The sequence below is a fragment of the Electrona antarctica genome (assembly GCF_951216825.1).
Source record: "Electrona antarctica genome assembly, contig: scaffold_102, whole genome shotgun sequence".
NCBI classification, from domain to species: Eukaryota; Metazoa; Chordata; class Actinopteri; order Myctophiformes; family Myctophidae; genus Electrona; species Electrona antarctica.
The window spans coordinates 172,620-184,648 of NW_027637800.1; the positions used below are offsets into that span (position 1 = coordinate 172,620).

Below are 12,029 nucleotides of genomic sequence, written 5' to 3' on the forward strand. Positions count from 1 at the left end.
AACCTTCTGGACACCAGACTGGACAGAGACACAACACCATGTTAACCTTCTGGACACCAGACTGGACAGAGACACAACACCACGTTAACCTTCTGGACACCAGACTGGACAGAGACACAACACCACGTTAACCTTCTGGACACCAGACTGGACAGAGACACAACACCACGTTAACCTTCTGGACACCAGACTGGACAGAGACACAACACCACCTTAACCTTCTGGACACCAGACTGGACAGAGACACAACACCACGTTAACCTTCTGGACACCAGACTGGACAGAGACACAACACCACGTTAACCTTCTGGACACCAGACTGGACAGAGACACAACACCACGTTAACCTTCTGGACACCAGACTGGACAGAGACACAACACCACGTTAACCTTCTGGACACCAGACTGGACAGAGACACAACACCACGTTAACCTTCTGGACACCAGACTGGACAGAGACACAACACCACGTTAACCTTCTGGACACCAGACTGGACAGATACACAACACCACGTTAACCTTCTGGACACCAGACTGGACGGATACACAACACCACCTTAACCTTCTGGACACAAGACTGGACGGAGACACACCACCACCTTAACCTTCTGGACACCAGACTGGACGGAGACACACCACCACCTTAACCTTCTGGACACCAGACTGGACGGAGACACAACACCACCTTAACCTTCTGGACACCAGACTGGACGGAGACACAACACCACCTTAACCTTCTGGACACCAGACTGGACAGAGACACAACACCACCTTAACCTTCTGGACACCAGACTGGACAGAGACACAACACCACGTTAACCTTCTGGACACCAGACTGGACAGAGACACAACACCACGTTAACCTTCTGGACACCAGACTGGACAGAGACACAACACCACGTTAACCTTCTGGACACCAGACTGGACAGAGACACAACACCACGTTAACCTTCTGGACACCAGACTGGACAGAGACACAACACCACGTTAACCTTCTGGACACCAGACTGGACAGAGACACAACACCACGTTAACCTTCTGGACACCAGACTGGACGGATACACAACACCACGTTAACCTTCTGGACACCAGACTGGACAGAGACACAACACCACCTTAACCTTCTGGACACCAGACTGGACAGAGACACAACACCACGTTAACCTTCTGGACACCAGACTGGACAGAGACACAACACCACGTTAACCTTCTGGACACCAGACTGGACAGAGACAACACTATGTCTCTCTCTCTCTCTCTCTCTCTCTCTCTCTCTCTCTCTCTCTCTCTCTCTCTCTCTCTCTCTCTCTCTCTCTCTCTCTCTCTCTCTCTCTCTCTCTCTCTCTCTCTCTCTCTCTCTCTCTCTCTCTCTCTCTCTCTCTCTCTCTCTCTCTCTCTCTCTCATAGGGTTTAACTCTCGAGCCCGCTGTCCACGTCTGACCAGCGCTCAGCGGGTCAATGGAGACCCAATTGGTCTCCGGTTCCAACTCCGATGTTGCGGATTTACCCCATTTACCCCCCTGGGGTTTATTTATTTTATTTATATATTTATTTGACAGGGACAAAGCTCATTAATCAACATGTCAGTTTTCACCTCAATGTAAATAGGCCAGAGTTAGCCAAAGCTAATTTCCATCTGTAGTCCCTGGGCAGGCTCTTAAAAAATGAATGATAAAAGAAAGACAGTGTATGGTGTGCCAGCACACAACACCATGCGTTGATGCCATGTGTGCAATGTGCTAGCACCCAACACTGTCCGTACAAAAACACAATACAATACAGATAAAAGAAAGACAGAGTGTAGTGTGCCAGCACACAACACCATGCGTTGATGCCATGTGTGCATATGTGCTAGCACCCAACACTCTGTCCATACACAAACACAATACAATACAATACACTACAGTCCTAGTTCACTCTTCTCTGTAAATCAGTAGGGCTCCCTCTGTCCTAGTTCACTCTTCTCTCAGTAGGGCTCCCTCTGTCCTAGTTCACTCTTCTCTCAGTAGGGCTCCCTCTGTCCTAGTTCACTCTTCTATCAGTAGGGCTCCCTCTGTCCTAGTTCACTCTTCTCTCAGTAGGGCTCCCTCTGTCCTAGTTCACTCTTCTATCAGTAGGGCTCCCTCTGTCCTAGTTCACTCTTCTCTGTAAATCAGTAGGGCTCCCTCTGTCCTAGTTCACTCTTCTATCAGTAGGGCTCCCTCTGTCCTAGTTCACTCTTCTCTCAGTAGGGCTCCCTCTGTCCTAGTTCACTCTTCTATCAGTAGGGCTCCCTCTGTCCTAGTTCACTCTTCTCTGTAAATCAGTAGGGCTCCCTCTGTCCTAGTTCACTCTTCTCTCAGTAGGGCTCCCTCTGTCCTAGTTCACTCTTCTCTGTAAATCAGTAGGGCTCCCTCTGTCCTAGTTCACTCTTCTCTGTAAATCAGTAGGGCTCCCTCTGTCCTAGTTCACTCTTCTCTCAGTAGGGCTCCCTCTGTCCTAGTTCACTCTTCTCTGTAAATCAGTAGGGCTCCCTCTGTCCTAGTTGACTCTTCTCTGTAAATCAGTAGGGCTCCCTCTGTCCTAGTTCACTCTTCTCTGTAAATCAGTAGGGCTCCCTCTGTCCTAGTTCCCTCTTCTATCAGTAGGGCTCCCTCTGTCCTAGTTCACTCTTCTCTGTAAATCAGTAGGGCTCCCTCTGTCCTAGTTCACTCTTAAATCAGTAGGGCTCCCTCTGTCCTAGTTCACTCTTCTCTGTAAATCAGTAGGGCTCCCTCTGTCCTAGTTCACTCTTAAATCAGTAGGGCTCCCTCTGTCCTAGTTCACTCTTCTCTGTAAATCAGTAGGGCTCCCTCTGTCCTAGTTCACTCTTCTCTGTAAATCACAACTACATAGTGAAGTGAATAATGACACCGGTGAGAAATACTAAATGGTGCTGATAGTTACTCATGATTACAGATTTGAATTGTTTTTAGCCACCTTTTCAGGTTGAATTTGAAGGTCAGATAGTTGGAGGTCTCTCTTACTTCTGTGGGGAGACTGTTCCAGTGATGGGAGGCTCTAACAGAGAAGACTGTTTTACCAAACACACTACGTCTGATTGGCATTTCACAGTCTCCTCTGGTAGTTGCCCTTGTTGCTCTGTCACCACTGTCCCTTCGACCTATGAACTGTTTCAGTGGTGGAGGTGCAAGTCCATTTAAGATCTTAAAAATGAGACAGGCATCTGAAAAGTGTTTAAAGCTATTAAAATTAAATAAGTTGTACTTTTTAACTATGTGGCAATGGTGGTAACGGTTGGGCTTTTGGTCAAGTGTTTTTAATGTCTGTTTGTACAGTGATTCTATGGGTTTTAAAGTTGTCTGATTTGTCTGTGACCAGGTTGTGAAGCAGTACGTTATGTGTGAAAAAATCATAGCATGCATGAAGAGTTTAGCTGCATCAGTTGTTAGATATGGTCTTATGTGTCTGAAATTAGATAAATTGAATTTGATTTTGTTGGCTAAATTTTTAATATGTTTTTTAAATGTCAAGTTTGAGTCTAGTGTAATTCCAAGATATTTAAATTCTGATACTATCTGAATACTACTACCCTCGATGAGAATGTCAATGTCAGGGTCTGTGGAGTTACGTGAAAAATACATACAGTTTTTTTGGTGTTCAGATGCAAACATGAGTTCCTCAGCCAATCAGATACGTGGCCCATGGCTGCAGTTAATTTATCTGCTGCTAGTTGTTTGTTTTTAGCGTGTATATAAAGAACTGTGTCATCGGCATACATTTGTATGGAGACAGTTGGACAGACGGAAGGCAGATCATTTATATATAAACTAAACAGGATAGGGCCCAGTATTGATCCCTGAGGAACTCCAATGTTACAGTTAAGATATGTTGACTGAGTACCAGTACCAATACGAACACTTTGGTTCCTGTTTGTTAAATATGAGTGCATCCATTTGACTGCTTCTTTTTAAGAGGTTAACCCTGTGAGAACCACTGATATAGAAACAGGGTTTGTTCAGAAAACTGTCAGGATTTAGAAGACTTTTTTTAGAGGTCTCAATGTGTTAAAGAGACACCTTTGTATTGTACCATTCATTGTATTTGGAACTTCCGGATACGATGATAGATAGCCTCTATAGATAATAGATCTATAGATGATAGATAGCCTCTATAGATAATAGATCTATAGATGATAGATAGCCTCTATAGATAATCCAGATTAAAATAGGGTGCATTTTGCATCCCAAAACGCAGTTTATAGTTAACACATGTATTGCCCGGGGTCATTTAATCCATTAATAAAATGTGCCTAGCGTTTATAGCGGCCGGAGCACATTTACCGACAATGTAGGCCTTTATCAGGCGCTCTTAATCCAGACTGATTTACATTAAGCAAGAACAAAAAGAATGGCAAATTAATACATCAGATATATAACAAGTAGTTATCATGAAACATGCGTAAGCTAAGAACGTAACAGTGGAATATCTATATAATGAAACTATACATATAAACTATACATATATAGTATACTGTGCTATACATTTGTACTACAAGTAAGACTCGCGAACGCGGGAAGCGAACGCAGCTCGTAAATTGCAAAAACAACAATTAGAATAAATTACGTAATTTAAGGTTTTTTTAAGTTATTTGTGTTTTAAGATTTTTTTTAAGTTTTCTTTTAAAGTTTTTCCTTTTTAATTTTTTTTTTAAGTTAAGTTTTTTTTAAAGTTTTTTTTAAGTTTTTCCTTTTAAAGTTTTTTTTTTAAGTTAAGTTGTGTGTGTGTGTGCGCGTGCGTTTTCCTTTAAGTTTTTTTTTTAAGTTAAGTTTTTTTTAAGTTAAGTTTTGTATGTGTGTGTGTGTGTGTGTGTGTGTGTGCGTGCGTGCGCGTGTGCGTGTGTGTGTGCGTGCATGTGTGTTTTTGTGTGTGATACAGCTGCGCCCTCTGGTGGTGGGCGGGTGGTGTTACAGCGTGACAGACACACACACAGACAGACAGACAGACATGATCTGCTGGGTCTCATAGTAAATGCTCACTGCGTTCGCAATCACTGCGTTCGCAATGACGTGCTATGACTACATACAATGCAATTATAGTGCTGTCTACATAACATGCTATAAGTCTGCATAAAATGCTATCTAAGTCTACAAAAGTGCTATCTAAGGGGGCAGGGTAGGTGCACCGACAGACCGGATGTTGTCCCGGATGTGGCTGTAGCAGCCAAGTGTAGCCAAAGTGGGATGTTGAAAAAAGTTGAAAATCGACTCGATTTTCGACTCATGCCTTCCGCGACTCAAAAACGTATGAGTCGAAAAAAAAAAATTGTGTAATGGCTTATTATAAAACGTTATAAACTTTACTGTTTCAAATGTTTTCCAAATGGGAGAGGTACGTGTTTGTCTGTGTGACACTGCTGTGCTGCGCCTGTCCTCCTCACATGCATGCCCTGGCTGCAGTTAGAGCCTGCGGCTAGACCCCATCGTCCAAGGGTGTGGGGTGAAGGGGGAGGGTATCTTAGCAACACTGAATGCTCTGTCCCATTGGTCGTGTGCTCGTATCATGAGCCAATGGCTGCAGCTCTGAGCCTCCCAGACCCCAGGTTCACATCTCATTGCTCTGTTCTGAGCTGTGAGCGCTCTTCTCTTCTTGTGACGAAACCAGGACAGCGTTGTCAAATAAATCCCGCCGTCATTCATACTGTATTTATTCCCCGACCCGACATTAAAAATAAAATACGGAACAACGTGCGTCCCGTATCAGTTCATTACGGGACTTGTGACAGGCTGCTGCATACACTTGAGAGTTGGACTAGCTGATAGCATAGCAGCCGATAGCGCCGCTGCTCCTTCAGTGTCGTTGTTTACAAAATAAAGTTTATTTTGATGCAAATTCTAAACATATGGATGCAGCTGCAGAAGTTGTTGCTTAAAGGAATGCATAGTTGCGTTCTCCTCAACTGCTGCGCAGCAACAACAAAAATAAAAAAAATAAAAAATAATGGAAAAAAAAATAGGAAAAAAGTCGATCGACTCGTCGATTTGCGGCCTCGATTTATCGATTTGCCAAATATGAGTCGTTTGACATCCCTAAGCCAAACCACTCTAGAGTCGATCGACAACAACGGGAGGTATGATTAAATCTATCGCGACTAGCGACTGGACAGCGGAGCGCCGTCTAACACAATGTTTTTGAGTGGTGTAAACCACTCCTACGACTGGCTTTGTTAGTTTACGTGTCTGTCTGTCTGTGCTCAAAAAATGAGCATGGTTGCTACGGTCACCCAGTTCACCCGGGTGTGATTTCATTACGTCAGACATTACGTCAGACCACAGCTGATCAGTCTATATAAGACCTTACACCACTCAGTTCAAACGGGTGTGATTTTTTTATAATTACACGGGGATGATTTAGATCGCGAGTTATTAACGTTTTAAGATTTTCCTTGTCGTCGGCTCAACAGGGGGGGGAACATTTCCGATGACGTCTCACTGTTGCGCAACACAGAGGTTTGAGCAACAAACAGAGGATTGAGCAACACAGAGGAATGAGCAACAAACACAGAGGATTGAGCAACAAACACAGAGCAATGAGCAACAAACACAGAGGATTGAGCAACAACACAGAGGATTGAGCAACAAACACAGAGGAATGAGCAACAAACACAGAGGATTGAGCAACAAACAGAGGATTGAGCAACAAACACAGAGGAATGAGCAACAAACACAGAGGATTGAGCAACAAACACAGAGGAATGAGCAACAAACACAGAGGATTGAGCAACAAACAGAGGATTGAGCAACAAACACAGAGGATTGAGCAACAAACACAGAGGAATGAGCAACAAACACAGAGGATTGAGCAACAAACACAGAGGATTGAGCAACAAACAGAGGATTGAGCAACAAACACAGAGGATTGAGCAACAAACACAGAGGAATGAGCAACAAACACAGAGGATTGAGCAACAAACACAGAGGATTGAGCAACAAACACAGAGGATTGAGCAACACAGAGGAATGAGCAACAAACACAGAGGAATGAGCAACAAACAGAGGAATGAGCAACACAGAGGAATGAGCAACAAACAGAGGAATGAGCAACAAACACAGAGGATTGAGCAACAAACACAGATGATTGAGCAACAAACACAGAGGATTGAGCAACAAACACAGAGGATTGAGCAACACAGAGGAATGAGCAACAAACAGAGGATTGAGCAACACAGAGGAATGAGCAACCAACACAGAGGAATGAGCAACACAGAGGAATGAGCAACACAGAGGAATGAGCAACCAACACAGAGGAATGAGCAACACAGAGGAATGAGCAACCAACACAGAGGAATGAGCAACAAACACAGAGGAATGAGCAACACAGAGGAATGAGCAACAAACACAGAGGATTGAGCAACAAACAGAGGATTGAGCAACAAACGCTCCTAGGCTGTGGAGCGGGATGCATATACTGTACTCAGCATGTACAGTAAAAATAATACACGTGAAATAAAATAAAATGTGCGATATTTTGCTAGCTTTAGTTATAATAATCATTTCTTCTTCCGTTCTCTACATGAATATATAACCACCAGCAATTTGTAAAAAATGGCAAAATATGACTCCTAACATGGTTGAAGTGGGACTCGTAAAATGTCCCTGGGACTCATTTCTAAAAGACCATCCCTGCATCCTGGGACTCATTTCTAAAAGACCATCCCTGCATCCTGGGACTCATTTCTAAAAGACCATCCCTGCATCCTGGGACTCATTTCTAAAAGACCATCCCTGCATCCTGGGACTCATTTCTAAAAGACCATCCCTGCATCCTGGGACTCATTTCTAAAAGACCATCCCTGCATCCTGGGACTCATTTCTAAAAGACCATCCCTGCATCCTGGGACTCATTTCTAAAAGACCATCCCTGCATCCTGGGACTCATTTCTAAAAGACCATCCCTGCATCCTGGGACTCATTTATAAAAGACCATCCCTGCATCCTGGGACTCATTACATCGGAAACCTATTTACATCACTGATGTTTACGTCATGCGTATAGCCTCTATAGCCCGGTCGACAAGCTTGTAGATCTGCTATTTTCAGCAAAGCTTTTTTTCCCCAGAAAAAAATGAAAAGAATGTAGGCCCGACATCGACATTTTAAAAATGTCTTCTAAATCATGACAGTTTTCTGAAATACCCCATGTTTCTATCAGTGGTGCTCAATAATACCCCATGTTTCTATCAGTGGTGCTCAATAATACCCCATGTTTCTATCAGTGGTGCTCAATAATACCCCATGTTTCTATCAGTGGTGCTCAATAATACCCCATGTTTCTGTATCAGTGGTGCTCAATAATACCCCATGTTTCTATCAGTGGTGCTCAATAATACCCCATGTTTCTGTATCAGTGGTGCTCAATAATACCCCATGTTTCTGTATCAGTGGTGCTCAATAATACCCCATGTTTCTGTATCAGTGGTGCTCAATACCCCATGTTTCTGTATCAGTGGTGCTCAATACCCCATGTTTCTGTATCAGTGGTGCTCAATGTTTCTGTATCAGTGGTGCCCAATACCCCATGTTTCTGTATCAGTGGTGCTCAATACCTCATGTTTCTGTATCAGTGGTGCTCAATAATACCCCATGTTTCTGTATCAGTGGTGCTCAATAATACCCCATGTTTCTGTATCAGTGGTGCTCAATAATACCCCATGTTTCTGTATCAGTGGTGCTCAATAATACCCCATGTTTCTGTATCAGTGGTGCTCAATAATACCCCATGTTTCTGTATCAGTGGTGCTCAATAATACCCCATGTTTCTGTATCAGTGGTGCTCAATAATACCCCATGTTTCTGTATCAGTGGTGCTCAATAATACCTCATGTTTCTGCATCAGTGGTGCTCAATAATACCCCATGTTTCTGTATCAGTGGTGCTCAATAATACCCCATGTTTCTGCATCAGTGGTGCTCAATACCCCATGTTTCTGTATCAGTGGTGCTCAATAATACCCCATGTTTCTGTATCAGTGGTGCTCAATAATACCCCATGTTTCTGTATCAGTGGTGCTCAATAATACCCCATGTTTCTGCATCAGTGGTGCTCAATAATACCCCATGTTTCTGCATCAGTGGTGCTCAATAATACCCCATGTTTCTGTATCAGTGGTGCTCAATAATACCCCATGTTTCTGTATCAGTGGTGCTCAATAATACCCCATGTTTCTGTATCAGTGGTGCTCAATAATACCCCATGTTTCTGTATCAGTGGTGCTCAATAATACCCCATGTTTCTATCAGTGGTGCTCAATAATACCCCATGTTTCTGTATCAGTGGTGCTCAATAATACCCCATGTTTCTGTATCAGTGGTGCTCAATAATACCCCATGTTTCTGTATCAGTGGTGCTCAATAATACCCCATGTTTCTGTATCAGTGGTGCTCAATAATACCCCATGTTTCTGTATCAGTGGTGCTCAATAATACCCCATGTTTCTATCAGTGGTGCTCAATAATACCCCATGTTTCTGCATCAGTGGTGCTCAATACCCCATGTTTCTGTATCAGTGGTGCTCAATACCTCATGTTTCTGTATCAGTGGTGCTCAATAATACCCCATGTTTCTGTATCAGTGGTGCTCAATAATACCCCATGTTTCTGTATCAGTGGTGCTCAATAATACCCCATGTTTCTGTATCAGTGGTGCTCAATAATACCCCATGTTTCTGTATCAGTGGTGCTCAATAATACCCCATGTTTCTGTATCAGTGGTGCTCAATAATACCCCATGTTTCTGTATCAGTGGTGCTCAATAATACCCCATGTTTCTGTATCAGTGGTGCTCAATAATACCTCATGTTTCTGCATCAGTGGTGCTCAATAATACCCCATGTTTCTGTATCAGTGGTGCTCAATAATACCCCATGTTTCTGCATCAGTGGTGCTCAATACCCCATGTTTCTGTATCAGTGGTGCTCAATAATACCCCATGTTTCTGTATCAGTGGTGCTCAATAATACCCCATGTTTCTGTATCAGTGGTGCTCAATAATACCCCATGTTTCTGCATCAGTGGTGCTCAATAATACCCCATGTTTCTGCATCAGTGGTGCTCAATAATACCCCATGTTTCTGTATCAGTGGTGCTCAATAATACCCCATGTTTCTGTATCAGTGGTGCTCAATAATACCCCATGTTTCTGTATCAGTGGTGCTCAATAATACCCCATGTTTCTGTATCAGTGGTGCTCAATAATACCCCATGTTTCTATCAGTGGTGCTCAATAATACCCCATGTTTCTGTATCAGTGGTGCTCAATAATACCCCATGTTTCTGTATCAGTGGTGCTCAATACCCCATGTTTCTGTATCAGTGGTGCTCAATACCCCATGTTTCTGTATCAGTGGTGCTCAATAATACCCCATGTTTCTGTATCAGTGGTGCTCAATACCCCATGTTTCTGTATCAGTGGTGCTCAATAATACCCCATGTTTCTGTATCAGTGGTGCTCAATAATACCCCATGTTTCTGTATCAGTGGTGCTCAATAATACCCCATGTTTCTGTATCAGTGGTGCTCAATACCCCATGTTTCTGTATCAGTGGTGCTCAATAATACCCCATGTTTCTGTATCAGTGGTGCTCAATAATACCCCATGTTTCTGCATCAGTGGTGCTCAATAATACCCCATGTTTCTGCATCAGTGGTGCTCAATAATACCCCATGTTTCTGTATCAGTGGTGCTCAATAATACCCCATGTTTCTGTATCAGTGGTGCTCAATAATACCCCATGTTTCTGTATCAGTGGTGCTCAATAATACCCCATGTTTCTGTATCAGTGGTGCTCAATAATACCCCATGTTTCTATCAGTGGTGCTCAATAATACCCCATGTTTCTGTATCAGTGGTGCTCAATAATACCCCATGTTTCTGTATCAGTGGTGCTCAATACCCCATGTTTCTGTATCAGTGGTGCTCAATACCCCATGTTTCTGTATCAGTGGTGCTCAATAATACCCCATGTTTCTGTATCAGTGGTGCTCAATACCCCATGTTTCTGTATCAGTGGTGCTCAATAATACCCCATGTTTCTGTATCAGTGGTGCTCAATACCCCATGTTTCTGTATCAGTGGTGCTCAATACCCCATGTTTCTGTATCAGTGGTGCTCAATACCCCATGTTTCTGTATCAGTGGTGCTCAATACCCCATGTTTCTGTATCAGTGGTGCTCAATAATACCCCATGTTTCTGTATCAGTGGTGCTCAATAATACCCCATGTTTCTATCAGTGGTGCTCAATAATACCCCATGTTTCTGTATCAGTGGTGCTCAATAATACCCCATGTTTCTGTATCAGTGGTGCTCAATAATACCCCATGTTTCTGTATCAGTGGTGCTCAATAATACCCCATGTTTCTGTATCAGTGGTGCTCAATACCTCATGTTTCTGTATCAGTGGTGCTCAATAATACCCCATGTTTCTGTATCAGTGGTGCTCAATAATACCCCATGTTTCTGTATCAGTGGTGCTCAATAATACCCCATGTTTCTGTATCAGTGGTGCTCAATAATACCCCATGTTTCTGTATCAGTGGTGCTCAATAATACCCCATGTTTCTGTATCAGTGGTGCTCAATAATACCCCATGTTTCTGTATCAGTGGTGCTCAATAATACCCCATGTTTCTGCATCAGTGGTGCTCAATACCCCATGTTTCTGTATCAGTGGTGCCCAATAATACCCCATGTTTCTGTATCAGTGGTGCTCAATAATACCCCATGTTTCTGTATCAGTGGTGCTCAATAATACCCCATGTTTCTGTATCAGTGGTGCTCAATACCCCATGTTTCTGTATCAGTGGTGCTCAATAATACCCCATGTTTCTGTATCAGTGGTGCTCAATAATACCCCATGTTTCTATCAGTGGTGCTCAATAATACCCCATGTTTCTGTATCAGTGGTGCTCAATAATACCCCATGTTTCTATCAGTGGTGCTCAATAATACCCCATGTTTCTGTATCAGTGGTGCTCAATAATACCCCATGTTTCTG

The 12,029-nt window shown here is 43.2% G+C and overlaps 1 protein-coding gene across 1 annotated transcript in view; it reads right to left on the reverse strand.

Annotated features, from left to right (window-relative positions):
• Positions 1–12,029, reverse strand: part of LOC306918650 (bleomycin hydrolase-like) — a 108,791-nt gene that overhangs the window by 80,600 nt on the left and 16,162 nt on the right. The gene's annotated exons all lie outside the window — the stretch shown is intronic.